This window comes from Buteo buteo, chromosome 16 (genome assembly GCF_964188355.1).
Source record: "Buteo buteo chromosome 16, bButBut1.hap1.1, whole genome shotgun sequence".
NCBI lineage: Eukaryota > Metazoa > Chordata > Aves > Accipitriformes > Accipitridae > Buteo > Buteo buteo.
The window spans coordinates 27,297,330-27,325,124 of NC_134186.1; the positions used below are offsets into that span (position 1 = coordinate 27,297,330).

General features: G+C 39.8%; 1 long non-coding RNA gene across 1 annotated transcript; it reads left to right on the forward strand.

Moving 5' to 3' along the window:
* On the forward strand, positions 1-25,604 carry LOC142040396 (uncharacterized). The gene is made up of 5 exons (XR_012653200.1): positions 1-134; positions 11,741-11,836; positions 12,800-12,888; positions 24,012-24,083; positions 25,443-25,604. It is a non-coding gene; the product is annotated as an uncharacterized LOC142040396 (long non-coding RNA).
* Positions 25,605-27,795: the final 2,191 nt, after the last annotated feature.

Genomic DNA, 27,795 nt, shown 5'->3' on the forward strand with positions numbered 1-27,795 from the left:
TTATCTGTTCTTGAGAGGTGTCTAGGTCTGTCGCAGACCCCTTTTGCTGGGGACTAAAGAAGCTTGGCTTTAACCCTGGTTCGGGCAGCGTCCCGCTCTGTGAACTGGAAAGTCAGCTCAGCTTTGAAATGGAGGTAAGTGCAGGAAACCTTAGAGACCTGTGGATGAAAAATGCTGCATCAGTGTTTCCCTGTGAGACAAATCTTGGTTATGTACTGAGCTCAGAAATGTCACATCATCTGCTGGCACTCTATACGTGCTAGAGTTTTTCCTGTGCACAGTGTTTTTGTTCACTATAAGTTGGAAGGAAGTTCCACTGAAGCAACTTGGGGCCGAAAACTAAACTGAATCTCATAGCAAGAATTTATCAAAAGCAAGACTGACTGTGTTTTTAAATGCACTATGCAGAGAACAATAGATAGCCATGCAGTCTGTTGGAAACCCTATACTAGATTTCAAGTCTTTAACTTTATAACCTTTGCATGATTCCTAAAATCTTTTATGGTGTCACTAATTATTTGCTAAAAACACCTGTCAGTAACAGATAGTTTTCTTAAACAGCATTAATTCTGCTTCCACAGGAACAGTATATTTTCCTGCTTTGGTTTTGATGCTCTTGGGTAATGCTACATGGTGGGGGGGGCAAGGGGAGCTGAGCTGCCAACTGGGAATCTTCAACACAAAAACTATTAAGGGGTGATAAATCATTGGAGGCCCAGCATGTAATTAAAAGCTGTGGCCACCAGCAGTGACCCATGGGGATGGAGGTATCACTGACAGAGAGCAGGGGGAGGTGTTTGGCATTCCTGTCCAGAGGCCTAACCAGGGCACCAGGGTTTGTTTATGTTTCTGTTCCACCGACTCCTGTGAAATGCCCTCTGTCTGTACAGGGAACACACATTGAGTTAGGGAAAGTATCTTTGGTATTTCTTGAAATGTCAAGGCATGGATACTTGAAGGTAATGTGTGAGTAGAATTATCTGCGACTGCAGAGTGAAAACCAAACACTTAGTTCAGGGCTCTGTGAAACAACAGCCAGCATCACGTAGTTATTGGAATTTTAGGTGAGCTTCACACAGATGCACGGAATATTGTAAATATGACGCCTTTCCTCTGAACTAAGTCCATCTAGAAAAAATAATTTTTGTTGGACCAGGCATGGGGACATCCAATCTCAGGTTCTACTTTGTTCTTGGCTTAACAGAAAGCTTGATTAAGTAAGAGTCAAAAAAAATCTGGCAAAACCCATTATGATTTGGCCCATTTTGATATACGTTTGGAGCAATAACAGTATGTTTTGTTGCTGTGCACAAGACAGCAGAGACATAATTTCTATGTGTGATTTTATGTATCAGCTATCTGCCAACAGACATTGTGCTAGATGTTTATCAGCAAGTAGAGAGGTACACTTCCAGTTGCAAAGTGCTGGCAAGATAGAGCAGCAATGAATGAAAAGGTGGGTTTAGGAGACAGTGAAAACCAAGATGAATGAGAGCTCCAAGTCCCTGTGTGGTGGTAGTCTTGGTAGTCTCTGAGTTACCTTGGTAGAGACCTGTAGGGCCAGGAATGGAAAAGCTTGGTTTGGTAAGTGGAAAAGGTCACAAGAAAGGACTTGAACAGAGGAAAAGTCACAACTTAGCAAATGAGGTGCCATTGAAGACCAAAGCAATTTACATTGGTAAAAGGGCTGCAGAAATTTTTTTTTTTAATGCCACATTGTTTTGATAGACTGTAACTGTTTAGGGACATCCTTTTTTTTCCTGTGAATTTATTCTACCGTGTGTGAAAGACTGTCTTTCATGCTTAAAAGTGTCATAGGGATTCCTTTATGGACATGTTGTGTTATGTTTGACAGCAGCAAACCCAGAATGCTGCAGAGAAAGGAGCAAGAAACCTCATGTCAAGTAGATCTGAATATACACATCTGAATATGAGGGCTTCTTCCTATCCCCTGTAGGCAGAGATTGGCTTAAGGCCTGAATCAGAAGATTTTATATTCCTTCCTATGCTCTTTTTATTAGCTTGGACTGGATATTTTCAACAGCCATATAATTCTGAACAACTGAGAAGCAACTCACTGTAAACTTCTTGACTTTTCACCAGCACGAGGAATATCTTAAAAGTTTCACTGTGCTACAGATAAGCAGGCGATTACTGTATCATTGATGCTGCTCAATGGGATAAACTTGAATGATACGGGCACACCTTGTAAAGAAAGAACATGACGCAAGGAAGTTGGTAATAATTTGGTGTAAAAGGCTGACAAGGACTCTTAGCTAGTTTAGAAACATTATGGTTGCCAGATGTGCTCTTCCAGATGTCAGGATTTCCTATTATATGCTTCTTCCGGTCAGGAGAAGCAGTTCCCGTGATAATGTGTTAAAGCCTTTGAGACACAAGGGTTATCCGACCCTGAAAATTAATTCTGCGACTTTTGTTGCAGATTAGGCTCATTATTAGAAAAGACTGCAATCCTTCACACCCTCTTGTGCATGCGGGGATGGCAAGATGCCTTGGTAGGTGAAAGGTGGAAGAAACTGTCAGTGAAAATTGGAAGAAGTCAAAACTCATTTCTAGGCAGGAGGCCAATGCAGGGTCTATGCGGTGATTAACTCCCAGCACAACCCTTGGCCATTTAGAAACACACTGTGCACAGAGTTGCAGTTGTCTTGCCAGGGTGCTGCTCAGTCAGTGACTTACCACATTTCATACCCTGCTGCTAGTTCAATTCCTTCCACTTGGACTTCCCTAAAACTGTAGCCAGATGTTTGCGAGCCAGTTATCAGCTGCTGCAGCAGGGAGTTTACTGAAGTGGTGTCATGCATCCACTGAAACTAAACCAAGTCCTTGTCATGACCTCGTGTCTTCAGATTCTAGACTCAGAATTGCTTCCTAAACTTGAGTTTCTGTTCAAGTTACCTTAAGCCATGTGGCTTTGAAAATCAGCACTTCTTTCCATGGCTGCAAATAGCTTCCATTACTCTGCCTTGACCCATCTTCTTTGACCTTGGTCCCTTCTGAATCCCTGGAGACATCTTTCTCTTAGCTACTCCTATTCATTCTCGTGTGAAGGTCTCAGGTCCACAAATCCTTCATGGCAGCGAAGGTCTGGCAGCCCCTGTGCCTATTCCAGATGTGGGGATTTCCTAGAGGGATTTTGCCTTAGTTTGACCTTTCTGGATCCGTTGAAGGATCCAGGCTTCCGTCAAGCTGAGGTCAATCACTGTTCCAGTGCCAGCTCTGTTACCTGGGACCCAAGGACAACGCACAGGGAGCGCCTAGGTCTAAGACCCAAGAGTGGCCTGTATTTGAACCATCAGTGGGCAAATTCACTGTTTTCTTGCAGATCATTTTTGCCAGCTAGAGATAGGCATATTTGTCCCACAGCCTTTTTCCCTTTGGGGAAAGCTACCAGCCTAGTTTTCCCAGCACAGGTTGTAACTCTGTTCCTTTTTCTGCAACACACTCTCATTTTGCAGAGCATGAGTCTAAAACACGAAGAAAGTAAGAAGTGAAACAAGAGAAGGAAGAAGTAAGGATGGGGAATGTCCCTTAATGTTGCACGGAAGTGTTTAATATAGGCCTCTGACTGCCAATAGCAGAAATGCTGTACTAGCTACAGCAAAAGGGCAGGGTTTATTCTTTTGCCGGAGAGCTCTTTAAGAAAGTCACCTACACCTGATAGACAACCCTAACAGACAAAAAAAATGACTGTAGGAAGTTCTTAGTAGAAGCAAGAACCGCATACAGGTCTCCTGTGTCTCAGCTCAGTGCTTTACCTGCATGACATGTGAAATATTTGTTCAACATTTAATTTTTATCCATAATTACAGATTCACAAATGACTGTTATTGAATGCTTTACTTAATGACTAATGTATATTCATTTGTAGTTTATATTCCAGTACCTTGTAATTTTCTCCAGTTATTTCCTACTTAAAAAGGTAGAGAAACAGGACTGGAAGGGTCAACAGGCCGTCACATAAACAGCCCAGTACTTCCAGGAGCATCAGTCATACTAATCTATTCCTAAAAGGTGGTTGTTCTCCTAAAAATACTTGCTAGGCTAGAGGATCTTCCGTGAGGTGATGGGCTGGGTGCCCAGGAAAATGGCAGAGCAGGGACTGGAGCTGGCTTGTGTAAAGGAATCTTCCAAATCCAGTTATTCTCTATTCTGGCTAAGGGCAAGTTTTGGAAAATATGGGCCAGTCTTGAGGATTTCCCTATAAGCATGGAGTGTCCTAAAGCTGATCTATGCTTATGGGACATAGATTTAATATTATATTTTTGTTTCTTGATGAGATAAGCATAAGCCTGGTGTAAGTTAGTGCACATCTTAGCTTATAGTTGTGGGAGACACTGTGGTACGTGTGTGTGGACCATGTCCCTTGGCAGAGCCTCACGTTGCTATATGGAGCTCTGTTTGAGCTCAGGCTCTCATTAATTTGGTTCACATTGGAAAATAAGCCCTCCTGACAACTTACAATTTTTTTAGTGAGGCTTGAGCAATTTGGAGAAGTGTTTATGGATTGAATGCAATATTATTATGGAAGATACTGCTTATACACTCTCAGCAGTGATCCAATCCAATATTTCACGTTTTGGCCCAGGCTACTGCTGGGAGCGCACAGTGCTATCTCTTTTTAGATAGTTATCTGTGGCCACTAAAGAATTATTGGGCTTGATTATTTATATATAGACTTCTTAAAACTCATCTGTTTAAAAGACAGCCTGTGCTTATGGTAAAGGGTCCTCTGGCTGTCTGTGCTCCCTCTAGCAAAGTGACTCAGCCTGATTATGGGTAAAAAGGCAATGGTGCTGTGAAAACCAGCTTTTTGCAGACCCAGAGGGTCAAAGCAGTAGCCTGGAAATGCATTGGGGTCACCATGCAGACAGGAGAGACCTTTAACAATTACATTTAATTTGACTTGCAATCAAACAGAAGTAGATGGCAAAGCAGGAAATGGTATCTTTAGGCATGACATGAAATAGTATTGCTGTCAACTTGAATAAGAAAATCTGACTTTTTTTAAGCGACTACATACTTAAATAGCCTGTAGGGTCAAACAGCCTTTCCTACAGCCCTTTGATAGCTGGCCTGATAACGGCATATACACTATAAATATCCTAAATCAATAACCCTGTATCACTGCTGAAAGCAGACGTGTTCACATATCATAGCAGATGGGAAGAAAGCAAATAATATTTGTCTTGCCTTTCAAATTGATTTCCTGTTTTTAGTAAGCCAGAGTGTGTCCATATGTTAATCAGATTGCTAAGAAAGATAGCTCAGGGCAGCAGACTTTTACTTGACCTGCTGGGAGAAGGGGGGCAAGGAAGGGAGGAGGAAGTCCTGCATGGCCCTAAAATATCTGCGGCAAAAGCAGTTTTTACAAATGTTATGCAAATTCCTGTGCTTCCCTGACTTTCCCTGGGAAGTGCCGAGTGCTCTCCTTTCCTTTCTAGGCAGAAGATCTTGACAGTGCTCAGTAAGCTGCAGGATTGGACCTGTTCATTGAGGATTTCATAATCCATCTTTTCCTTCCTCTTGGAGAATATTTGCCGTGATGAAAATTCTAGTGTCCCGATGTTGGGCAGAAAGACCCAAGGTCCTTGAGAAGTGCAAAGGCTGCAGCTCTTCTCCTCTGCCTTCCCTTGCCCTCCTTCAGTGTCATGTGTTTCTCTGCTTCTTCGCACTTGTGCTAATACGTGGCTATTTCAGCTGCAATGTGCCCTACCGTAGAGCACAAGGACTGTCCATAATGGCTTCCAAATGCACTCCTAGGTTGTATTATTTTTCTCTTCAGACAGGAGATTTTAATTAACTTTAATGACAAATAGTTCAGAGATCATTTGTGTGCACATAAACTCTAATGATGTTTATGGGCAATATACAATTGCCCGGGAGGAAATGACGGTACACTTGATGTTCTGAGCATATTTTCTGTGGAAGACATTTATGTACACTCTACAAGCTCTACAGTTTCATTCTGTTTTAAAAATCCCAGATTTTTAAAACGCTTGGTATGACAATGTGAAGAAAATAATTTCAGTGGACATTTAGTCAATACCCATGGTCTGCTAGAAAGCTCACACAGCAGCTGCAGTCCTGCAGAAGTTGTCTGTGTGTTCATGCCAATGTGGCACAGTTATGTTATCATAAATATGAAAATCAATCAAACATATATAACATAGTCCATATCGAATATACAATAAATACCAAAATTAATTGATAATGTCTCCAATTTGTATACACTTGGTGTTTTACACTTGGCTGATATGAGTTAATACAACATGATCCTGGCATCCATCGAGTCCCCGTTACCTCCTTCAGTCTTTTGAGATGAAGGCAGATCCAACAGGCAAAGCCTTGATTTAGGAAACTACTTTCAAAAACTTACCTTCATGGTTGATTTTTAGCAAGTTACTGCTCTGTACCTTTGTTCCCCATCTCTTGATGGAGAGCAATACTTCCTGCCTTGTAGGTTTGAAGAATACACTAAGGACTGGGATGTGCTCGGATTCCACAAAGATACCTAAAAGAAATGTGGGTGTGCCAAGGATTAGTTTGATTCAAATCCTAATTTATGTTGCTTGCTGTTTGGGAGCATGAAGGAGAAGGAATGAGATAAGGGTGAAGCTGTTAACTTCTTTCCTGCATTCAGCGTGCATTGGCTGTGTTCAGGAAGCATCTAGGAAGTCCAAATGCAGGGAGGACCAGAGCTGATCATTCCTTCTGTTTCTGAAGTTAAAAGACAAAAACAGAAGACCACCCCTTCCTGTAGTGGCTTTTATTATTAGAAAAGAAAAGTAATTTTTTTGGAGAGGAAGGATGATTTTGTGGAGCTGGAAGCCAGATGATCTCACTTCTAATCCTGGTGTTGACACAGATTTTCCTGTGTGACCTCAGAAATATCTCTTGCTGCATTCCAGTTTCCAATCAGTAAAATGCAACAATCATTCTTTGTTATCTCTGAGGATCACTCTGCAGTTAATAATGCATAGTTGCTAGACAGATTTTGACACACGCATAGGTGCTTGAAGATGGTGTTGTAGTATCCAATGTTTTTTTGGTGGTGTTCTTTTAAAAGCATTTAAACAGGTTAGGTCTTAAGTCCTGTGGCAGTTTAGGAGCTCTATTTCTGTCTCCATCAGTATGTACCTTGATCCCTTTCAAAGCTCTGTCATGGTCTAATGTGCTGGCATAATAGAAAAGCTCTAGAAAGTAATCGAGTTCTTAGTGAGTATTTTAGTAATTCCATTAAGAGAAATAAACAGATGTAATCAAGTGAAACATGTTAAAATATTTTAAAGTCAGTTTTCTAAAACATGTAGTCATCTGACGTCTTGGTTAAAAGCCAAACTGCATCTCCAGCCTTGTGCTGCCTACTGCCGTGCCGCTGCTGCTACTACTACTCAGAAAACGGACACATCATTTCTTTTCCCATCATTTCTGCCATTATCCTTTTATATATGCCATCATGTCATCGGTACTCTGCTTTCTAACACCTCCCCTCCCTTACCTGCCATTTCTTCGCACCTGAAGAACCAGTGCCCAGTACAGCTCCTGGGTATTGCTGTGTCTCCTGACAACGGTTTGCAGGAACCAGGTGATCTCTGCTACTGTCAGTATTTGTAGGTTGGCCATGGTGTTCGCTGGAGTGCTTGGGGTGTAACATTCTCCAAAAGACAAATTTTTAACGTTTTAATACCTGCCATTTGTCTTTGTCATGTAAGGGAAATGTTCACAGTGGGACTGAAGACCGGTGAAAGTCTCAGCTCTGGACCCTCTTTTTGGTAACTCTTTGGTGTTGAATTAATGGGTAGACCCTCGACAAAGAGCAGAACATTTTGCAGGGGCCACTGCAAAAAGAATAAGAGAGAAGCCAGAGACAAAGTGACGTGGCTAAGGGAGCCACGTTACTGAATCAGGAGCAGGTTACAGACCTCCTGATACTAATTTAGTGTTTTAGCCACGAATTTATGTCAGTTGCCAAATATTAGAAGTCTTTATCCAGATCCTTACTGTGTGTGTAGCTGGGCTGTAGAGGACATTTCCTTTCTCCTTTTCCAAATAATCACCATTTAAAAATCCATACCAGCATTTTTCTGTTCCTTTCATTCACTTGGAATCTTCTTAGCTGCACATCTGACTCTTGGTAGAGCCAGGTACTGTAATTTCTATGCTGTTATCTGATCTGTTTTCTAGTGTGTGTAGCTGGTTTTGAAAGCAAATAAGTAATCTAGTTAGACTTTATTTAAATCCTTTCAGTAGGAACAATTATCTCAAGTGCTCCAGCTTCTGACATTCATCATGCTAGAAAAGGACACAAAGATGTGTATAAAAATATGACCATTTAACTCGAGTGGTGCTTCGAGGACATAAGAATAGAATCATTCTGTTGCATTAAATAATATTATGTGGTTAAAATGTGACTACCAGCTCTCGATTATGGCCATTAATGGTTGTGTTTAATAAAGAGGGTCTAAGAAAGGCACTCGAAAAAGGTTACCAAATATTACAAAGAGTTGCTTTGCTATTTACATCAGCAAATATTTTAGGTAGAGGAAGGAAAATCGTTAAGTGTTGGCTGTTAATCTTGGGTGAATGTAATAGATTCAATTATGTAATGTGACAATGAATTTGTTCTGCTTTGCCTTGGGTTAGAATTTAAGCTTTTCCCCTTCAGATTTATTCAGATTGTTAAGTGGCTGCTGAGAAGCTGGAACCTTGTCAAACAAACTTGGCTTTAAATTTTAAATTATTTTTAATCAATATGTGAAGAGGCCAAGCTCTGCCATATGTTACTCACCATCCATTAGTTGGTAGCTGGTCATTAAACTCTCACTAAGGTTTCCTAACTGTGACTATTGTGGTGATTTTTTTTTTTTCCCCCTTCTCTCTTTGTAGAGTATGGGCAAAGGGGAGCATTCGTGGCAGATTGCCTTGAGGACAATAAAAACTCTCATGTAGTATGGTTGTTTGTTCAGACACAAACAATAGAGACATTTTGCTATTACCATTTGCCAGCTATCAAGGGGTTTCGAGCCCCCTCCCCCTTGGTGCCTACAACTCAAAACAGATGCAAAATCTTTCTTTTCAGTCCCCTTGAAATGACCTGTGGTGGTGCAGTGTCATTTAGAGGAGAAATTATTGGAGTGAGAGTGGCTGGTAACAATAGGGGCCTTGTGCCAGGCACATGACAGAACAGTGAGGGGGCTGTTGGTGACTTTATTGGGGAGGAGAACGGCGATCTGGCAGGTGCTGCCATTGTTAAAGGTCTCCGCTCCTAGACAGTGGTCGCAGATGAGTTCATGTCATTTTGTTCGAGCTCTTTACGCCGGGTTCAGTGATGTGACACTGGTCAAGTAGCCGATCCAGCTTTTCTGATCTCCTCGACATGGTCCCTTCTGTAACATAACCCTTTATTGCCGAGATATGTCAACATGCTTCTAGGCCATATGGCTTCAAGCTAGAGTAACTTTTGTGCTCTCTGAAAGGGACATAATAACTTAATGTTTACTCTGCTAATACAGCCCCGGTACTCACTACTGATCCCGGCATTATTCTGTGGAGATGTCATCCAGAAAACCAATTAAAGTGTATTGATACAAAATAGATCCATTGGTTTAATGCCGAATTTGACAACAACAGAGATTGTTGCTTACAGGCTGAAAGGTCCCGCTGACTATATTTAGAAATGTGCGCTCTCAGTGTTTTCCTTTTTATACACATAACAATGCCGGGTTCTGGTGGTGGGGTTGCAGACCAGCAAACCAGGGTGAAGAAGATTAAATTTTTTTACACTCGAAAGAATAACATGAGTGATGTTAAGTAGAAAAGGTTAAACGCATTGAAGTAAATGTATTAATGCATTAATTTTACTCATGCTGTCCCTCTTCTCAAAGCACCAGGCCACACTATAATAGCTACATCTGCTTCTGTTGTACATATTGTTTAGTTCTAGTTTTTTGGCTCAGAGAATAGAAACTGGTCTTTCTGTGGGGAAACAAAGAATTTGTTTTTGTAAATTGCCATTTTTTTTTCTGAATAAATCATGACAAAACCTGGCAGATTGAACAGATCAGCCATATGGAAACTGGCAAATTTTAGTCTGCTAGGGATAATTAAACATGGATGTTATGTAGTCTAATGAGATACATGTTTGTGGTACAGGGGAGGAACAGAGAGATACAAAATCAGGAGATGGTACTCAGAAAGAAAAATTACATCTTTAGGATTTAAACTGCTGACATACAAGAGATCTGAAGTGCTTTCAGAGCCGCTTAACAGGCCTGGCGTAGACAAGTCTCATCCAAACAGTGGTTGTACGTCCAAAATTGGCAGACAATTTATAGAATTCCACCTAAGGGATAGGTTTTTTTCTTAACAAACACCACAGAGCGGTGCTGATATGTTACGAGAGAGAACAAAGACTTGGTCATAATATGTGGAGGAACTCTGACCATGTAAAACCATTTGCACTGCAGATAAATGTTATTGTTCTTATTAGACAAGTCTGACTACCTTTTGATTGTCAATATATAATATAAAATGAAAGATAAATCAATTTGCAAGCAAAGTCTTCAAAATTTGACACTGAAATGGACCTATACATGTGTCTTACTAAAAAAAAAAAAAAAAGTAGTATATATGAATTACTGTAATTGCATCAGATATAGAACCAAACCTTAAAAATACTCAAGGAAGATAACTTTGCAGGAAAAAAGAACTATGTAACTCCAGCTAGAGACAAAGATAAATCATGTATTGCTGCCCTTTTGACATACGAGCCCTCATAAAACACCTCTGTGAGAAGCCTTTTGAATTTCATCTATTTTGTTGAAACCCTGAGAATTTACTATATTTTGTCCTGTATTTTAAATGCTTCTCTACAGGGTCTTCTTGAAAGCTGATGAGGTCTTCAGTTAGTATAAACAGGTAGCACAGAAAGGAAGTAGTTTCTAGAGTAAAACCTGGAGCCAATGAGCTAGGAACCTGCTAGGAAAAGGTATTAGGGTTTATAGGAATGTTTAATATCAGTGTAATGGGAAATGACTCAAGTATGCAACCAACGTAGCCAAATGCTCCACAAACAAACAAGTACTTCCCACCTTGTTCCCCCCAAAATAACAGGCAAAAAAGCAAACTCAAAACAAATCTAAGGGGGAGTAGAGAAGGGTGTGGGGGAATGCGATTTCCTAAAAGAATATCACTAAACCTTCCAAATTGTGCTATCTATAATTTTTAGATGAGGGAAAGGGAGTCCCATCTCTGGGTGTGCTTCTCACTCACATTGTGACCTGTAAATGTATTACAAGCGGTAAAAGGGAAGAGATTACTGCCCAGATGTGGGGAGTTTTTCATTAGGTTCAGTAATGCTCTCTGACCCTTTGGATGGCAGAGCCAAAAATACAAAGGGAAACGAGGGCACACGCACATACGGTTTGTGAAATTGAGCCAAGTACTCCACACTACCCCAGCTGTGTGACAGGAGCTTGTGTGGTCAAAGAATCCTTTCCCTCCAAACGGATGCCTCTTACAGCTTGACAGAGCCATGGAATACGCATTTATGCTGCTATACGCATAAACCAGTGTTCACTATAAAATACCAAACCCACGCTTTCAGGCTTTAAGAAATGCCAGGCTTGAGCTTGGTTGCCTGTTGCATTGCCTCCACTTGCGTGGATGTAATACGGCACAGTCTCTAATGGTGTGATCGTGCACGGTTTTTCTACAGGGCCTCTGCTTCCTTCAGCTGGCAGGAGGGACCCGCTCAGGAATGAGCTTGAACTGAGCACCCAGGACTAGAGATTGCAGCCCGACCAGTTGGAAGGTGAGTCGTAAATGAGGGGGCTAGAGCCTCAGCAATGGGATAGATGACTTTTTCATACACGTCCATTCACACAGAGAGTTCAGTTAAGGTTGTGTGGCCAACTTTAATTCTGACTTTTCAGGCTTTTTGAATTTTGGGAGCTTGATCTTGCCATTTTTTTCATATCTCTGTGTTTAGAGATTTCTGTAAGTTAGTTTGTAACTTCCTACATTTAAAAAAGCAAGCTATATATAATTAAAACTCCCACCTATTGTACCCTGAGACAACCACAGGTTCACTGGCATGGCTTGAAGTTTTAAATGCCGTGCACAGGCTAGCCAAGCTGCAGAGATTCTGGTCATAACAGCAAATTGTAGCACGCATGCGCACACACACGGAACAGGTTTGCAGGTATTTATCCCCAGCAGGGAGCCTCCAGGCTTGGCTCTGGTGGGAACTGCATTACAGTTGTCTTGGGCCACTTTGCCAGTCTTGCAGCTTCTCTCTTGGTCCATATTCTCTAATCTGTTCCAGTTCTGTCAGTTCTCAACTCTTGCTTATCACCCTAGATACGTGTTTTTGTAGAGTCTCCTTAGCCTGAGTCCTATGCCCGTATGATAGCTCAGTCTCAGCATGTCTGCTTATACTCTCAGTTTGTATCTGTCTGGCATGTTAGCACCCTAAAAAACCCATGTGCACAGTTAGTTGCAGGTACTGTGTTTGAACCGAGGGCCAAATCTGGCTCAGTCTGTTTTCCAGCTCCAGTTGCCAGTCATAGTCCCCTGCTCCAACCAACTGCCTTCTGTCTCAGGATCCTCTAAATGTTCTCAGTACCATCTGTAAGCTGCATAATAAGCATAATAAATAATATACATAATAATAATAACAATAAATAATAAACTAAGTTTCATAATAATATTACCAGACCCACCTGAAAGCACATGTTTGGAAACAAGTCGCCTTGTGTTTTTTTTTCCACAACAGGGTCATGTATCTCGGAGATAATGGTGGCAGATTGAGGTCCATCTCATCAGTCTGAGTGCACGGAAATCATCCTCAGGGCTTGTGAAGCTGTGAGTATTTTGACAGTACTCAGTAATTACCCCTTCTTATTTTAAAGTAGAAAACAGTAATGAGGCAGAAGGACAACCATTTACAAGATGATTTTTTTGTTGTTGTTAATTCCATTCCCAGAATTTTCCTAAAAATACAGATTATGCTTATTAGATGGGCTCGCCTGTGATTTCCTCTTTGTCGTTCAGTAGACTTGGTTACTGTGGGGAAATAGCATAGTATATGAGGAATATATCACTTGTGTACCTATGAAATTACTTTTCTCAGTTTTTGTAGTATAAAATCTTGCTATGAGAATGATTGGTTTATATCCATAGTTATTTTTGTCTGACTGACTGTAGAATTTATTGAAAAGGTAAGACCACTTAAATGACACGATGCTTGGTGCGATACTCTGGTATGAAGCTAGATTTTAACTGTTGTGTTTGACACAGCAAAAGCTAGAGTTAACACATCTCATTAACTGTTAACAGTAACTATTAACTTTAAGTTCTGCTTGTCATATAATTAGTATTAATTCTTTAGTATCTTTTCAGAGTTCTTCCTACATGTTTGGAAGAACCAAACACACTCTTCCAATGCTCGTGTGTGAAGTAGCTCGGTTTACTGCAGAATTGAGCCTCTGCCCTCAGATATCCCAGCAGGAGAGTTCAGCATGGATGCAGAGCTGTGGCTGCTCTCAAGTGTGCAAAGTTAACTCAAGAGGAGGCACTCACGTACAAATAATTTACTTAAAAGTCTGCATTGATAATCTATTCTTAGGTACCTTAGGCCTGTTTTGGTTTGGTGGGTTTTTTTGTTTTGGTTTGGTTTGGGGTTTCTTGCCTTACCTTCCTCTCTGGGACTGAAGCCAGAAGTTATACACATGATAGTATGTATTTTGTTCAAGTTTCTGTTTGCAAACATTGTAGATACATATTTTGGTAGAGTACAGTTCATTCAGAACACTGAAGTTTGCTTATCTCAAGGTCTGATGCAATAGAATAAACAGAACGAGAAATTAAATAAAAAAATACCTAGGCTGGAAATGACTGTCCTAAGAAGTTATCTTTTAGGAACATGACACAAGAAGTCTGAAAATCATCACAGTATAACCTTATCTTTAGGATAAGAACACATGATCAAACCCAAATGTAAGCAGTTTGCAGGGTAAGGTGTAAGATAATGGGGACATATTCAAAAAGGGCTTTGTATAGCAAGAAACATCAGGGTTCTCATCTGATCTCCAGGAATTAATATTGAAGAGGATTAACTTATGTCTTCTCTTTTGCAATCAAAATTTCTTTCTTTTGCATAGACCCTCCAAAACAGAAAGTATAATTTGGTATTTTTGAGCTGGAAATGGTAACCACCAGCAGACTTTCTTGTGTTAAAAAAGCAGAACTACGGTATTCCCCAGTGAGTAAGGCTCATTCACGTCTGATAAAATTGCTGATCTGTGGCTAGATAGGTGGGACAGGGAACTATCAGGAGTCATAGGTGAAAACAACCCCCAGAGATCTGCTTTCACAGAAGAGCCACCCCTGATATCTTGCCAAAGAGAGAATCAGACAACTTGCAACATATCGCTTGCGATATGTTTGTTCAAAAGGATAATTAGAAATACGGAGTAGTCATGAAAGGAATACACTGGAAATGGGAAATAAACACTGAGGAACAATCTTGCAGGAATGTAGGGATGTGATGCTCTGGCAATTAGGGAAAGGGGAGAACAATGTGGATAAGCTAGAGTCATATCATGCTTTCCATGACTTTTCTAACGAAGGGACAAGATGCTACAGTGGGATGTCATTCAATGAGGGCAGCACCCGATCCCAGGAAAAAGCGCAGGAGCTTTGAGCTTGTCGAAGCCTGGAGTCCTCTACACCTAGCAGAGGCAGGGCACTGCCAACCAGGCAGAAGCTGCTGCTTTCTGCAGGGGAAAGGATCTCTGTGAGATGCAGGGCACCCAGGGGAGTCCGAGACTTTGGTAGTTCAGGATTTGTCCTGGGACCTTTAAGCACCCACTGGGTGCAGAGCATGGTGTCAGCTCTGAGGCATTAAAATGTACCCTTACCGCTGCATAGCAAACACCTTCAGGCACTGCAAAGTGTCACTTTTTCTTCTTAGTAACAGCAATGCAAATCATCAGTGAGGTCATCAGGGCTTGCTGATATGAGAGCTGAACGCATCCTACAAATTTCTTGGGTCTTTTACAATGTCCGCGTAGGTTCTCTGTCTCCTGTTGGCAAAGACGAGGGTTAAACTGGTTCCCTTTCTGTGAAGTCAAATGCTCGTGGTGTTTTTTTTTCCCTGCAGTTGCATCTTGTTTTGCTGAGGAATAAAAATGAAACTGAGGGGACAGAAAGAAAGCAGGCCACAGCCAAAGCTCAAGGAAAAGTATACAATGAGTAAATTAAAACCAGTGTTGGGATGTAAGGCAGATATTTAAAATGATTGGATTTATAAAAAAACCAAAAAAAACCCCAAGGAATTACTATTAATACAACCGATCAACTATTTTTAAAGATTGTTTTTGTAGCTGAAGGGGAGGAACAGTGGCTCTTTTATTACAGCAGGCTAGCAGTCCTGGGAATACTCTATTCCTCTTCTGCTTGGTACAGAGTACGTTTGAAGAGATGATAACAGCAAAGAGCATATCATAGCTTTATGATCACTCATCAGCTTTGGGGAGCCTGCGAAATGAAAGGCCCCCAGACCGGCCAAGGTTGAAAGGTTGAGGTTATAACCAGACTTTTTGTTCCTGAGAAGGCCAGAGCCATTACTGAACAACAGACAACTGTGAATAGATGATGGGCATCTTTGCTTTGTTGCTGCTCCCTGGTTTAAGGATACTCTTGTCCTCCTTCTGCCCCTTCTATATTTGACAAGTTTGCTCTCAGCAGATATGACAGGCACTGGTGGGGGTCACTGGCCCAATTCCACATTTCCACACTTGGCTTGCTCCAAGTTCACTGGCCTGAACTAATGTCTCCAATGGAGGTCGTACTACTGAACATTATGAGTTTTTATATATTAAACATGCATTAGTGGTTTTTCCCTGCTTATCTGACAGCTGTAGAAAAATAAAGAAAATTCAGTTTGAACTTTAAAAAGCAGGGCTTAATTTATGTCCGCTACTTTTGTTCCTCACTTTCTTTTTCATTTGCCAATTGCAAAGCTCAAGGGAGATAATAAAATGGAGGAGCTGCTACTTTATACTTCCACGTGCTTCCTAGTGCCTGTGCCTTACTGGGTGAGCTAAATCTAAAACTGGGAAAAGAGTTTTCAGATGGAAATTTGATTAAACAATGCAATCATCTGTCTCACAATCTGTTTTTTTTATAAGGAAAGTATTTTTTTTTTTCCAGGGGGAATTTTCTTTCAGAGGGTTTTGTATAAAAAGGCAGACGTCATGAATACTGATGGGAAGGGCTCAGTGTTTTGTTATTTCTGTATAACAAAGACAAAATGCTTTAATAAAATCAGAAAACACAGATGTTACTTTGAGTATATTTTGCATCTTCTACTTTTTTTTTTTTTTTTTAAAGTTGGGAACAATCCCTCCCTCAGACTGACAATAGCAGCTCATGACAGACAAAATTAGCAGCTGGAAACTTAGCCAAAAGTTTAGGCTTTTTAGTTTGTTGTTATTGTTTGGGATTTTCTTAGATGGTGAAAGGCACGCTTGAAGGAAGAGGCATGGATGAATTGAAAGCCCTTGTTTCTCACTCTCAGTATAGTTTGACTGGATTTTAGTTTTTATAAACAGTTTAAAATGGGAAAATGCAGGGCCCTTTGTTTAGAAATTAGCCTATTGTGTTTTTCTCTTTTTTTGTGTGTGAGGACTTTAGAGGGAAGTTCGTGTGGTTTGATAATATATACTTTTCATACTCATTAAAAGAAAAAAAAATCAGTGTCTGTATGTCAGTGAAACAGCAGTATCTATCAATTTTTCTTAAGTAATTTCTGTTTCTAGGGAGGAAGCAAGACCAGGACTGGGAAACCACATCTTAAATGCTTCTGAACACAGTGGAGGAGCAAATCTGCAGAACATACCTTTCTGTGAGATCCAGCATAGATATAGTCAGTGCTAGTCTTGGGGGAAAATGTTACGTGGTTGGTTGTCATGTGCTTCTGACACATCTTGGGTCTCTGTGTTGATGGGGCTATTCTTTAGAACCATGGCTACTTCGGAGTGGTCTCGGTACTTCACTGCTGAGGTATGTTTTACTCTAAGAAATAGAGAAATGAGATATTTTCTGTTCAGGAAACAATGGATTTAGAGGCAGGATTTTACAGTTTTCCTGGTTTTGCCACAGGTATGTTCTCTCTGCTTTGTTCAAGCTACCTGGGAATTTTCTAATGAAACACGCTTTCTCAGGATTGCTGGGTGGCCAGTCATTGCCTGCCCAGCGTATTTGTAAATGGATCTTTTGCTTATGCCGCCTTTTGTTCTTTCAGGGTATAAGGTCTTCAGAGAACGTACCTCTGGATTCATACTGCATTTAAGAAATTGAGGGGAATACTGGGAAAATCCACCTGCCAACACTGAAAGATAATACTATGATCAAAACAAAGCATTAGGATTTGGGAGATTTGCCTTCTATTTTTTAACTCAACTGTGAGTCATGTGGGTTAAAATGTTCTTTAAGTATATGGCAATGGAAGGGAACACCTTGTAATGATTATAGCAGGACATTAATAACACCTGCTGAATGCATATAAACAAAAAAAATGTGAATACAAAATGATATTGTAATGAGAAGGGATCACAGAGTAGAAGAGGAAACGCCACTATCCTCATTCCACTTAAAAGGTAAAACAATGTCATATTCTTACGTCAAGCTGCCTACCATGTAAACATTCCTTCTCAAAGGAGATATGTTAACTGAGATAGATAGAGATCAACAAAAACAACTACATTTGATTTCAAAGAATGTTCACTGAAATACTGCCTGTTCTCTAGCATGCAACTGCTGGAGTAACAGGGAGTTGCTTGCAGTGGTAGTAAATATTATATCCACTGGGTCTACCTGTACATCCTATAGTTAGTAAAGAATCACGTTAATAAGGAAAAATGATGTCTAATCCTGATACTGGTGGCATTACTTTATTTCAGTATTATTTCCTTTTTGGACTTTATGGAAACTTGTTCCCAAACTAATCATGTAGTTCTGCTTCATATGTAAATATTATTATTGCCTGCCTCTATTAGTGCTTCTGATGCAGGAGAATCTAGCTGATGACATCTTTCTTTTTCAGAAAGCAACTCCTGATGTGCAGTAGGGCAGTGTTAAGAAACCCCAGACTTAACTGTGAAAATGAGGGGACTAGTGAGCTGCTGTGTGGCCCATATCCATGGCTGGAAAACTGAATTTTCAAGGAATGGCCTTTTTTCCTGGGCCTCTCAGAGGATTTGGAGTATGCTTGTCCACAGAATAGCAGAATTCAGGGGTGGTAGAGGGAGAGAAGGGGGCTTTGGTGGAAATGGAAGATAAGGAAAATATTATTTTGCATAGGAAAACATCTTATATGCAGAAAGTATAGTACTAGGCACTGTGAGAAACTCAGTACTGAGGTTTCTGGCTTTGCACACAGCTTGTTTATAATAAAGACCATTCCCTATCATTTCCATGTGGAAGCATTACTTCACACTTGCAACTGCGCAAGAGCAAATGGAGCAGAAGAGCCTAATTAAAGTTACAGGGACTTCTTTATAACAGAGCAAATGTTAGTTTAATGATACAGTTACAAGTCACAAAGAAATCGGAGCAGACGCCCCAAGTTTTATACATTTTTGGCAAAGTAAGTGGGAAACTATGTGCTAAAGGGAGGTCAACAGATGGAAGAAGAGAGGTACAGGAGGGAAAGCAAGCTACGCACCCATGTACAACACCAAAAAAAGCCCCCCAAACCCCAATCAAACAAACAAAAAGAACTAAAGACACAAACCTTGGAAGAAACAGATTTTTAAACAAAGTTTGCCAAATAAGCAAACTTTTTTTTTCCTGAGAGCAGATGCAAAGTGCCTTTTCAGTTTATTTTGGATAGAAGTGAGTGAACACATGCTGTGCTTTAATAAATCTTGGCGCAACCACAATAGGGAAACTTAGACCTTGATGAACAATTCTGTTTTGGAGTTTGGTGATACTCACCAAAACTCTTTGCATTCTTCCCTCTCCTTTTCTGCTTTGGAAAACAAAAATTTTTCAGTGATATGCAGAATTCAGTTTCCTCCATCCTACAGAAGGACACAACCAGGACAGGTAGATGATCTTCATAACATCTAGAGAGTACCTGGTATTTTCAAATCTGCTATTTTGAATGTGAGGCTGGGAGTCAGAACTCAACAGTTCAAAATCCTAACCCTCTCGTGGTGAAAGGCCCGGCTAACTGACCTCAGGCAAAAGTTAGTTAAGATCATCTTTTCAAAATTCTTACCTAACCCTTCTTAAGTTCCTTCTCAGGAATTCAGCTTCCAAATTTCCTTCTTAAATTCCTTCTTCAGCTGGAAAGTAATCTGGTTTTCATAAAACCAAGACATTGATGCAAACCTCTGTGAATCTTTGTGTTCCCTTTTATGAAACGGGATAATACTTTATTCCACTCCTCCTATTTTGGGTCATTATTTTATTTGCTTTGAAAAAGCATGGTGGTGTTTCGTAATAAGTTTGCATAACCATGTAGTTCTGTCTCTGGATTTGCTATCATCTCTTCTCAACTTCCCAATGTTGTGGGTTTTTTCTGTCGTCGTCGTCCCCCCCCCCCCTTTTTTTTTTTTTAAGGCAGAGATCAGGAGGGAAATCTCATCTCTGTCAAAACCAGTGGAAACAGTCCTGGTCTTTAAGAGAATCAGGATTTTACCTCAAATCTTTTCATTTGCCTAGCACCCTTGGATAATTCATCATCATCATCATAATAATAATAGCAGCTCTGGTCCTTGCCAAGCATTCTGGATAAAGACAATACATTTGGTAAATCCAGGGTATGGTTATTATCAGGCTATTATAACTGTATCTAACAAGGACAGACGGTACAGGGGAATATTGTCCTGACTGCAGATGTGTTGAATTGGTGAGCCTTACGACACATCACACATTTATACAAAGCCCCCAAATTTACTAAAATACACAGTTGGCAACTTCCTGCCAGTCCATTTTTCTGGGCTGCCACAACCTTTTTGGAGAACAGTTTTAACACATAGAATAGGTTTAACTTATAAATTTCATTATGCTTCCAACAGCTGGATTTTGTACAAATCCTGTGATACATGAATCAAAGCTATCAAGGTTACAGACGGTGCAAACAGGGAACGTCTGATACATGAATCTTCCAGGTGCACTACTGTGCTTTCCAGAAAAGACTTGCAAAATTCTGGCTATTGTACACGTACTTTGCAACTTACTGAAGCTGACCTCGTAGGTAATACTGAAAGAGGATTTGCCCTGAAAGGAGGATTTTTTCTGAGCTAAATGTTCTGCTTTGCTCTATGGTTATGGCTTAAATTTTCTTTATGCTATTTTTATATGAGATCATGGATTACTCTGTTCAAATACCTATGGAAAATGTTCAGACACCTCTTCTTCTGGAGTAACTTGGAACACCTCTGTTGATGTCAATGGTCACGCTTGTTGGAGACAAATGCTTTGATCTAGATGTAGAAAAAGTATAAGCTACTGCAGGCACTGCAGCACAGACAGAATATACTCCAAAATGGAACGTATTTTTCCACCCCCAGAACCCTTGGAAAGCTCCATGAAATTCATGTCTCTGGAAACTATTTAGTTAATATGCACTGTAAAGTTACCAGTGTGAACTTGTGTCATGGAAAGACTGATCTTCTCACTTAGTCAGTGCAGGTAACCAAACCTCCTTAATTTTGTTACTGTAGATTAAATTGGTCTTGAACTTTTGTCTCCGCATGGTACGCACAGTACCTAACCATATATGTGACCTGAGGCTTAAAATAAAGCATTTCCCTGAATCAGGATAATACCAGGACCTTGATGAGAACTGAGAGGAAAAATTGCCTCTCAGTTTCTCCCTATTTTGAAGCTGATACAGTGCTCGTATGATTTGTGAGTCTTTGTGTGTGAAGTGATTATTAGGTTGTGACAGAGAACGGGCGAAGATGTGAAATAACCTGAAGGCTGTTTAGGATTAGAAACAAAGTCAGATATAATTTGAGAGGCCTGAATTCTTTCCATTCCTTTTTAGTTGAAAAAGGGTAATAATTGTAAATTGCTCTTTGCAAGCAGAAAAATACCTCTAGTACAGTCTTGGGTACTCACATTAGACCACGTGTTTCTGGAGTGGCCCTTGCCCCTCCTAAATTTTCCTACTGACATTAGTCACAAACAAGATAATTACTCATTTCTAGGCCAAAAATAGATGAATTGACTGGGAGTTAAAATATTTATGTTTACTTTCATTAATAGATTGAGTCAACAGAAATGAAATACTTCCTTCTCTGACTATAATCTATTTGTGTTGGGTGAAAACCCAAGTGTACCTACCTATCTGGACTACTTGTAACCTGCAATCAATTTTCTGTATTTGGGCACTATCTGTTTAATGCAAGTAACTGCATGTTTGGTTTTCATTGAAAGGGTTCATTTAAGACTAGTTTTCATGCTGTATTTTAGACATACTGACATAGGGGTCAGATATTCATTCCCGGGAAATATTGGCAACCGATGGAGCTAAGTACAAATTTGATTTGCTAATGATAGAAAAGTAGGAACAGGTACAGCCTGTTTGTCATGGTATTTGTTCAATATGCCAAATTATCTCTTAGCAAACTCACATATTCACCAAATGTGCTGAACAAGGATTAAATGTGATTTTGAACTCTTCCCCACACCTTTCACGTTATACTGAACCTCCTTGCTTTCACTTCAAGATGGTCTGAACACATGCCTGTCAGTTTTTCCTCTGGAGCACGGTGGAAATATCTTACAGACAGTGCTTACAAGGTAGATCTTGCACCAGTGTGACGCTGTGCGTGAGCAAAATTGCTCGACGGTGCTACTTACGGACTGTTGATTCACTCGCAGCTCCCCGAGATGCGTGCACTGCGTTCTCCTGCGAGCGAGGCATCGTCTGCCTGCTGCCTCCTGCTCTGATGGGTGCGCTTCCCAATGAACCGTCTGAACTGCTCTTCTTTTTCCCACATTACACTGTTCTTCCCTATCTGTTTCTCTGCTGTTCCTTGCTGGAGGTCTGGTTTTTTTCTATGAATCTTTCCTGAAAAATATGTTTTTTAAGGGAGGTGATAAAAATTTGTCTATACACCTCTCCCTTCGTATTTGTGTGTACTCATGTGCAAAGGCCTGGATAGCTTTGTGTGATATAAAATGTTTACCAGGTTGAAGTTAAGGGTTTATGTATGTGATACATTATTCAGGATACTCCAAAAATCCCAATACAATTCCTCAGCTTGTCATAGTTTTTTTATTTATTTTATGTTACAGGGCATATTTTAGGAATAAGTATTTGAGAACTGGTTTAGGTCTCTAAAACATATGTATTTTCCTGTCACTGTACTTGTCAAACTAGCTGGTGCTTTGTTAACAGCCTGATTCGACAGACTGTGAAGATCAACTACAGCAGAAGGTGACTCTAAGGTATTTTGAGTCCGTGACATCTACTAGCCAGATGAAGTCAGGTGCTTGTGCTATTTATACAAGGCACATCAACTAGAAGTTTGCTTTTCTAATTTGGAGACGGTGTGCCATACCACACCTTAAAACCATCGTTGATCCTGAAAGGCATATCGCTGTTTTGTGTTGGTGTACCACTCTTTGCTGGGAAGTGGGAGGCAGTGGGTAGAAATTTGTAGAGGAGGGAAAGACTTCAACGTCTTTCAGCTGCTACTTTGGAAACTGTGGTTCCTCACGACACGAGGGCCTAGCAAGTGAAGTGTTCAGATAAGCTCAGAGTAGTACATATGAATTCACTTAATATAGAAAAGATGGTAAAACACCATCATGAAGTCCTATTGACAAAGATTGTGCAATCTGATGTATGGATTTCAGTCGTACATGTAGAAAGTGCGTGTATTGCGTGAGCGTAAGTGTGGGTGTCTGGTGTGTAGATACAAATACTTAGGTAAATATTTTGAGTCTTGCATGTGAAGGCGCTTAAATATGCAGTCGCTACCGATTGAGTCAAATATCTGCTTCTCTTTCAATGTAAGAGTTTCCATTTAAATACTGACAATGAAACTAATGTATAAAATCTGAAAATGTGGGGGAAGTCAAAGCAGAGTCATTCTCCTTGAGAGGAAATCTCAGGGAACAGAGATATGGGTAGCTATGGAATGTGCAAAGTGATGGCAAGAAAACATACACTATATACCTTGAGCCGTTGTGATATTAAAAGAACTTTTCTTTCTTAGGCCCCAAAAGAAAAATTATTGAATAAAATAAATTGGCCTGTGGCCTCCTGAACCTGTCAGAAACAAGTTTGCTGTTAAGAACACTTTAACTTCAGAGATCTTAGCTTGAATAATATTGTTGCATTCTCTGTCTCTCTTGGTTTTCAGTTTTTTTTGGTGTTTGGTGGGATTTGGGGTTTGGGTTTTTTTGTTTGTTTGTTTTTCTTCCCCCTGCTCTATTGGCAAACTATTCTGGTTTTACTGATTTGTGTTCATAATGAACAAACGGACACAGAAGGATGTCGACAGGGATCTAGATCACAGTTCTGGTAGTTAAGGGGAGTAACTTGCAACATTTTTAGAAAGCCAACCAAGGCTCTGGGCAGCAAACCTGGATTTGGGAAGGAATAATTCTGGTGCGGTTTTGGACTAATGTCTGGAAACCTTCAATCTACGATATGTAAGTCATATCTAACGGGTCAGTCCTGAACATATATCACTGTTTGCCATTTTGTGTGCTTATTCAGTCTCTGGAAAATTCTGGGCCTAATGAATAGTGAGGGAAATGTTCTTAATTTTACTTTTGGGATATTGCTTCTTTAGAGAAGATGTGTTTTGCTATTTAGTGTATTCCAGTGACTCAGAACTTCTTCCTTCACCTTCTGGTCCTGATGCTTTTGCGAGCTGCAACTTGAGGGACTTGCAATTCTGCATTCTGCCAGCGAAGAGCAATATTGTTCTTTGCTTCTCATTTGTCCGCAGTTGAGCCGGCCACAAACGGACACAGCTTCAGAGGTGGATTTAAAAAGCACTCAGGCTGCGGCAGTGCTATATGTAAGTTATGTTTTTATTTACATGCTCATGATAGTTATGTCTGGGAAGACTTGCGTGTCTTGCCAGATACTCTGGTACCTGGTAGCTATTCTGTCTTTCCACCAATAGTTTGCAGACTTCTGCCAAGTTGTTTCTCTTTTGTTATGAGAGAGATAAAAATAAAATGGGCTGGACCTTAATCAAGAAATTATTTTAGATACAGCTTGGCAACAGAAGCAGACCCTCAGCAACATTTTCCATTGTACAGTCACTCTTTTTTCTTAACTGGGCAGTATGATAAATTGCTAATTTCAGGTCAGGCAGTTTAAAGTGCAGAACAAAAACAATGACACCATGGAAAATAAAAAGGGTGTCCAGTGTATTGAGTTTAAATTTAAATCTGTCTCTCTCAGGAAGCAGACTTTAGAAACACAGATGGAAACACACCTCAGAGGAATATGGCTGAAGTCTAATGAACAGGGATATCCTTCAAATTCACCAAGAAAAGTGGGTTAAATCTCTTCTTCTGCAAAATGAATGAACAAAACCTGATTTTTCTTCAGCTCACCCCTTCATATAGGAATAATTCTACTGTGTCTAATTTAACTAGTTCTCTTTTCTTTCAAGTTCATCAAGTCTCTGTTTTCTATTTTTAAGAGGTTAACTTGACAGCCGTAAAAATTAATTGCCTCTTTATATATATATCTTGGTCTCACAGAATAAAAGATGTTAGAAATGTTCCCAAAATGGTAGGTCTTCTGGTCTATTCCCTGTCTATACAAGTCTGTACCAATATTATGAAATGGTTCAGAAATGCTTGTTGGGCATTTACCAGCATTTTCACAAATATCTAAACAACTTAGGTGCTTAGATCCGATTGAATAGAATAGGAGTCTCTTGATAACTTCAGATATCCAAATACCTATAAACATTGAACCAGTAGTTTTTAAGCCACTAAAATCAATGAGAGCTAAGTACCCCGTATTGCAAAATCTGTCTAAACATGATTCTGGGCTCTTTGGTCTCTCTTGAAACTGAGATTAGGCTTTTTAATCATGAACATGGTTTTGAAAAGTTTGTCTTAAAACTTGCTGTGTCCTGTTCCTGAGGGAGATATCAGCACTGTTTTCAAAGATTTCATTGTCATGTCAGTATATGATGCATGAATGCTGTTAATCTGTGTTCAGTATATGAAATTATTTATCCTCAGTGATTTTATTCTTTGAATATTAGGAGATGTGGTTACAACACTGATTGTTTTAAAAGATATGGAAGTAATATAAATATGTAAATAATTAGGAATTTACTGACTCAAAGTATGTAAATTTAATTATTGAGACCTATCCTATCAAACCAGCTTAATTATGATTTTTATTGCAGTTCTCTGAACAATTTCCAGTAAGACAAGATTTTGTTGGTGGTGAAGACAAAATTCACAAAAAGTGAATACAAAATTCAAATGTTACTGTATGACAGCCCTGTGGTGGCTATTAAATCCCTGCTCCGCGGTGTAATAAAATGCCTTCTTTCCTGACTCTTCCTGCCTGGGTAAGTATCAAAAAGTCTTTGTCCTTTTCTCTACACTTTATCCTGTGGCAAACTCATGTCTAATTTACTGTTCATACAGAGATTTTCTAGGGTTTTGGTTCTAATTGAATAACCGAGTTTTAGACAATTTCCCGGAGTTATGAGTTAGAGTGACCATCTGTGGGGCTGAAAGAGTCATTAACTTTCCATGGTCATTTCCACCCATTGTCTTCCTTTTAGACTACCCATAAGGATTCCAGTTAGCAACCAAATGTAACGATGGGTTGGTTTTTTGTGTCAGGGGAACACCTGTCCATTAGGAAGAAAACGGAGGCTTTCAACTTTTTTTCAAGTAGATCAGTGAAGGACTGTCAGCTGGGAACAACATTTGGTCACTAGCAATCTGGTACAGGCTGCTTCAAATCCATGACCCCAAACTGGAAGATGGTGTTGCCTGATCAACCTGCTTCTTCAGGGAAAACAGTTTAGGCTAAAACATAATTTTTTTTCATTTGGGCCGTGAAATAGCACTTGTAAACCTTTAAGTATGCTTGGCTATAGTTTCAATGGTCTCTTTCTACAGAATCCTCACCTGCACATAACTGAGCTTGTTTTATTGAATGCATAGATCTGGTGTGGAATTGGGGTGTCATCAAGCATAATATGGATCAAAATTAGTATTGCACTACAGAGAGATTCTACCTCCCCATTTATTAATTGACTTCAGAATTAACTGGCAAATTCAAAGTGGAAGAGAACTTTAATTTTTTATGGTTTATGTTTGTGTTTCCTATTAAAAAGTAATTTGTTTTTCTGTTTAAGGGTCAGACAAATACTTTGCATTCAGTACCTGCGTTGCTGATCCCTCTTTCCTCAGGAGTTGGTGTGTCAGTTGTGAATTTCAGCTTTATTAATGAATTCTTTCTACCAATTAATCCTCCTGTATATTTTACTTGATTGTTCTGATCTTTACTTTTCTCCTAAAATGTTGCTCAGCGTCCTGTGTTTATAGGAGCCGCGTTCTACCATTGTGACATCTGCACTTCAGGAACAGGTTTTCCTGTTCTGTATAATTTCCAAAGTGGGCTTGAAGTAAGGGAAATAAAAATGTCTTTTTTTTTTCGTACAGCACGTACATGATTGCAAGTGCTCAATGGAAATGGTACAAAGCCTTTTTCTCTGCCCAAAAGACTTTTCATCATTTTTTAAAAGTAATTTAGCAAGTGGAATCAAAAAATAATACGGAAAACATGGAGATGAAGTACTCTGTAGCAATTATTTCTTTTGACCGATCAGTTCAGATGCGCACACATCTTAGCTGCAGCCAAAAGATTTTCTTGCAGCAGTAATTATTATTAATCAACAACTCTTCTGAATGTTGTGGAAATGGTTAGTGGCTGAAGTAAGAAAAAGGTAGTGGCTCTTTGGAGCAATAGAAAAGAAAAAATAGAAAGAAAATTTAGCCCTAATTTATCAAATTGTTTTTGTATGCACCTGTCTCTTAGATGTTTGACTAAATTAATGAACTTTTTACACTCTGAGACATTCAGAAAGTCACACCTGTGTTAAAGACCTATGGTGAAAACGTGATTCCCTGTACTAAGGCTGAGAGGGGAAGAAGGTTCTATAGTTCACTACTATCGCATCCTGCACACAGAAAAGAGAAAGCAAAGTTACCATTAAGACTGACTGGTTTCTTTCAATTTGCAATTGGTCTGGTTTTCTTGAGGTCCCTCATGATAGACTGCCTCTCTTTCATGTTAAAATATCATTAAAGTGATGCATAAAAGTGGCTGCTGTAATTTTGTAAAAAGTGCTTTGAAATCTTTAGGGCTGAGATTGGAAGAAATCAGACTGAGAAATTCAAAAGAAATGAAATCAAGATTTGATTCAGCTTTTTTGGTTTTGGAACCAAAAGCAACTGCCCGTGTTTTAATACTTTTCTCCCTGGTTCCAGCTGTAACTTGTGGTAATTGGTCTCTGAACTGACTGATTTACTATGGTGCACAGTATTTGACCCTTAATACTAGCACAAGATGGACAGTGGAAGGCTTGTGAATTTTCCAGTGTCTTCAGCCTTCTGTTGTTACAAGGCATCAAGTTCCTTTCCATTTTATTATTTTCTCTTTTTTTTTTTTTTTTTTTCTTTTCTGGTTCATGTTTGCGGTCTTTTGGCAAACAGCTTTGCATTTCCTTCTCTTTTGTA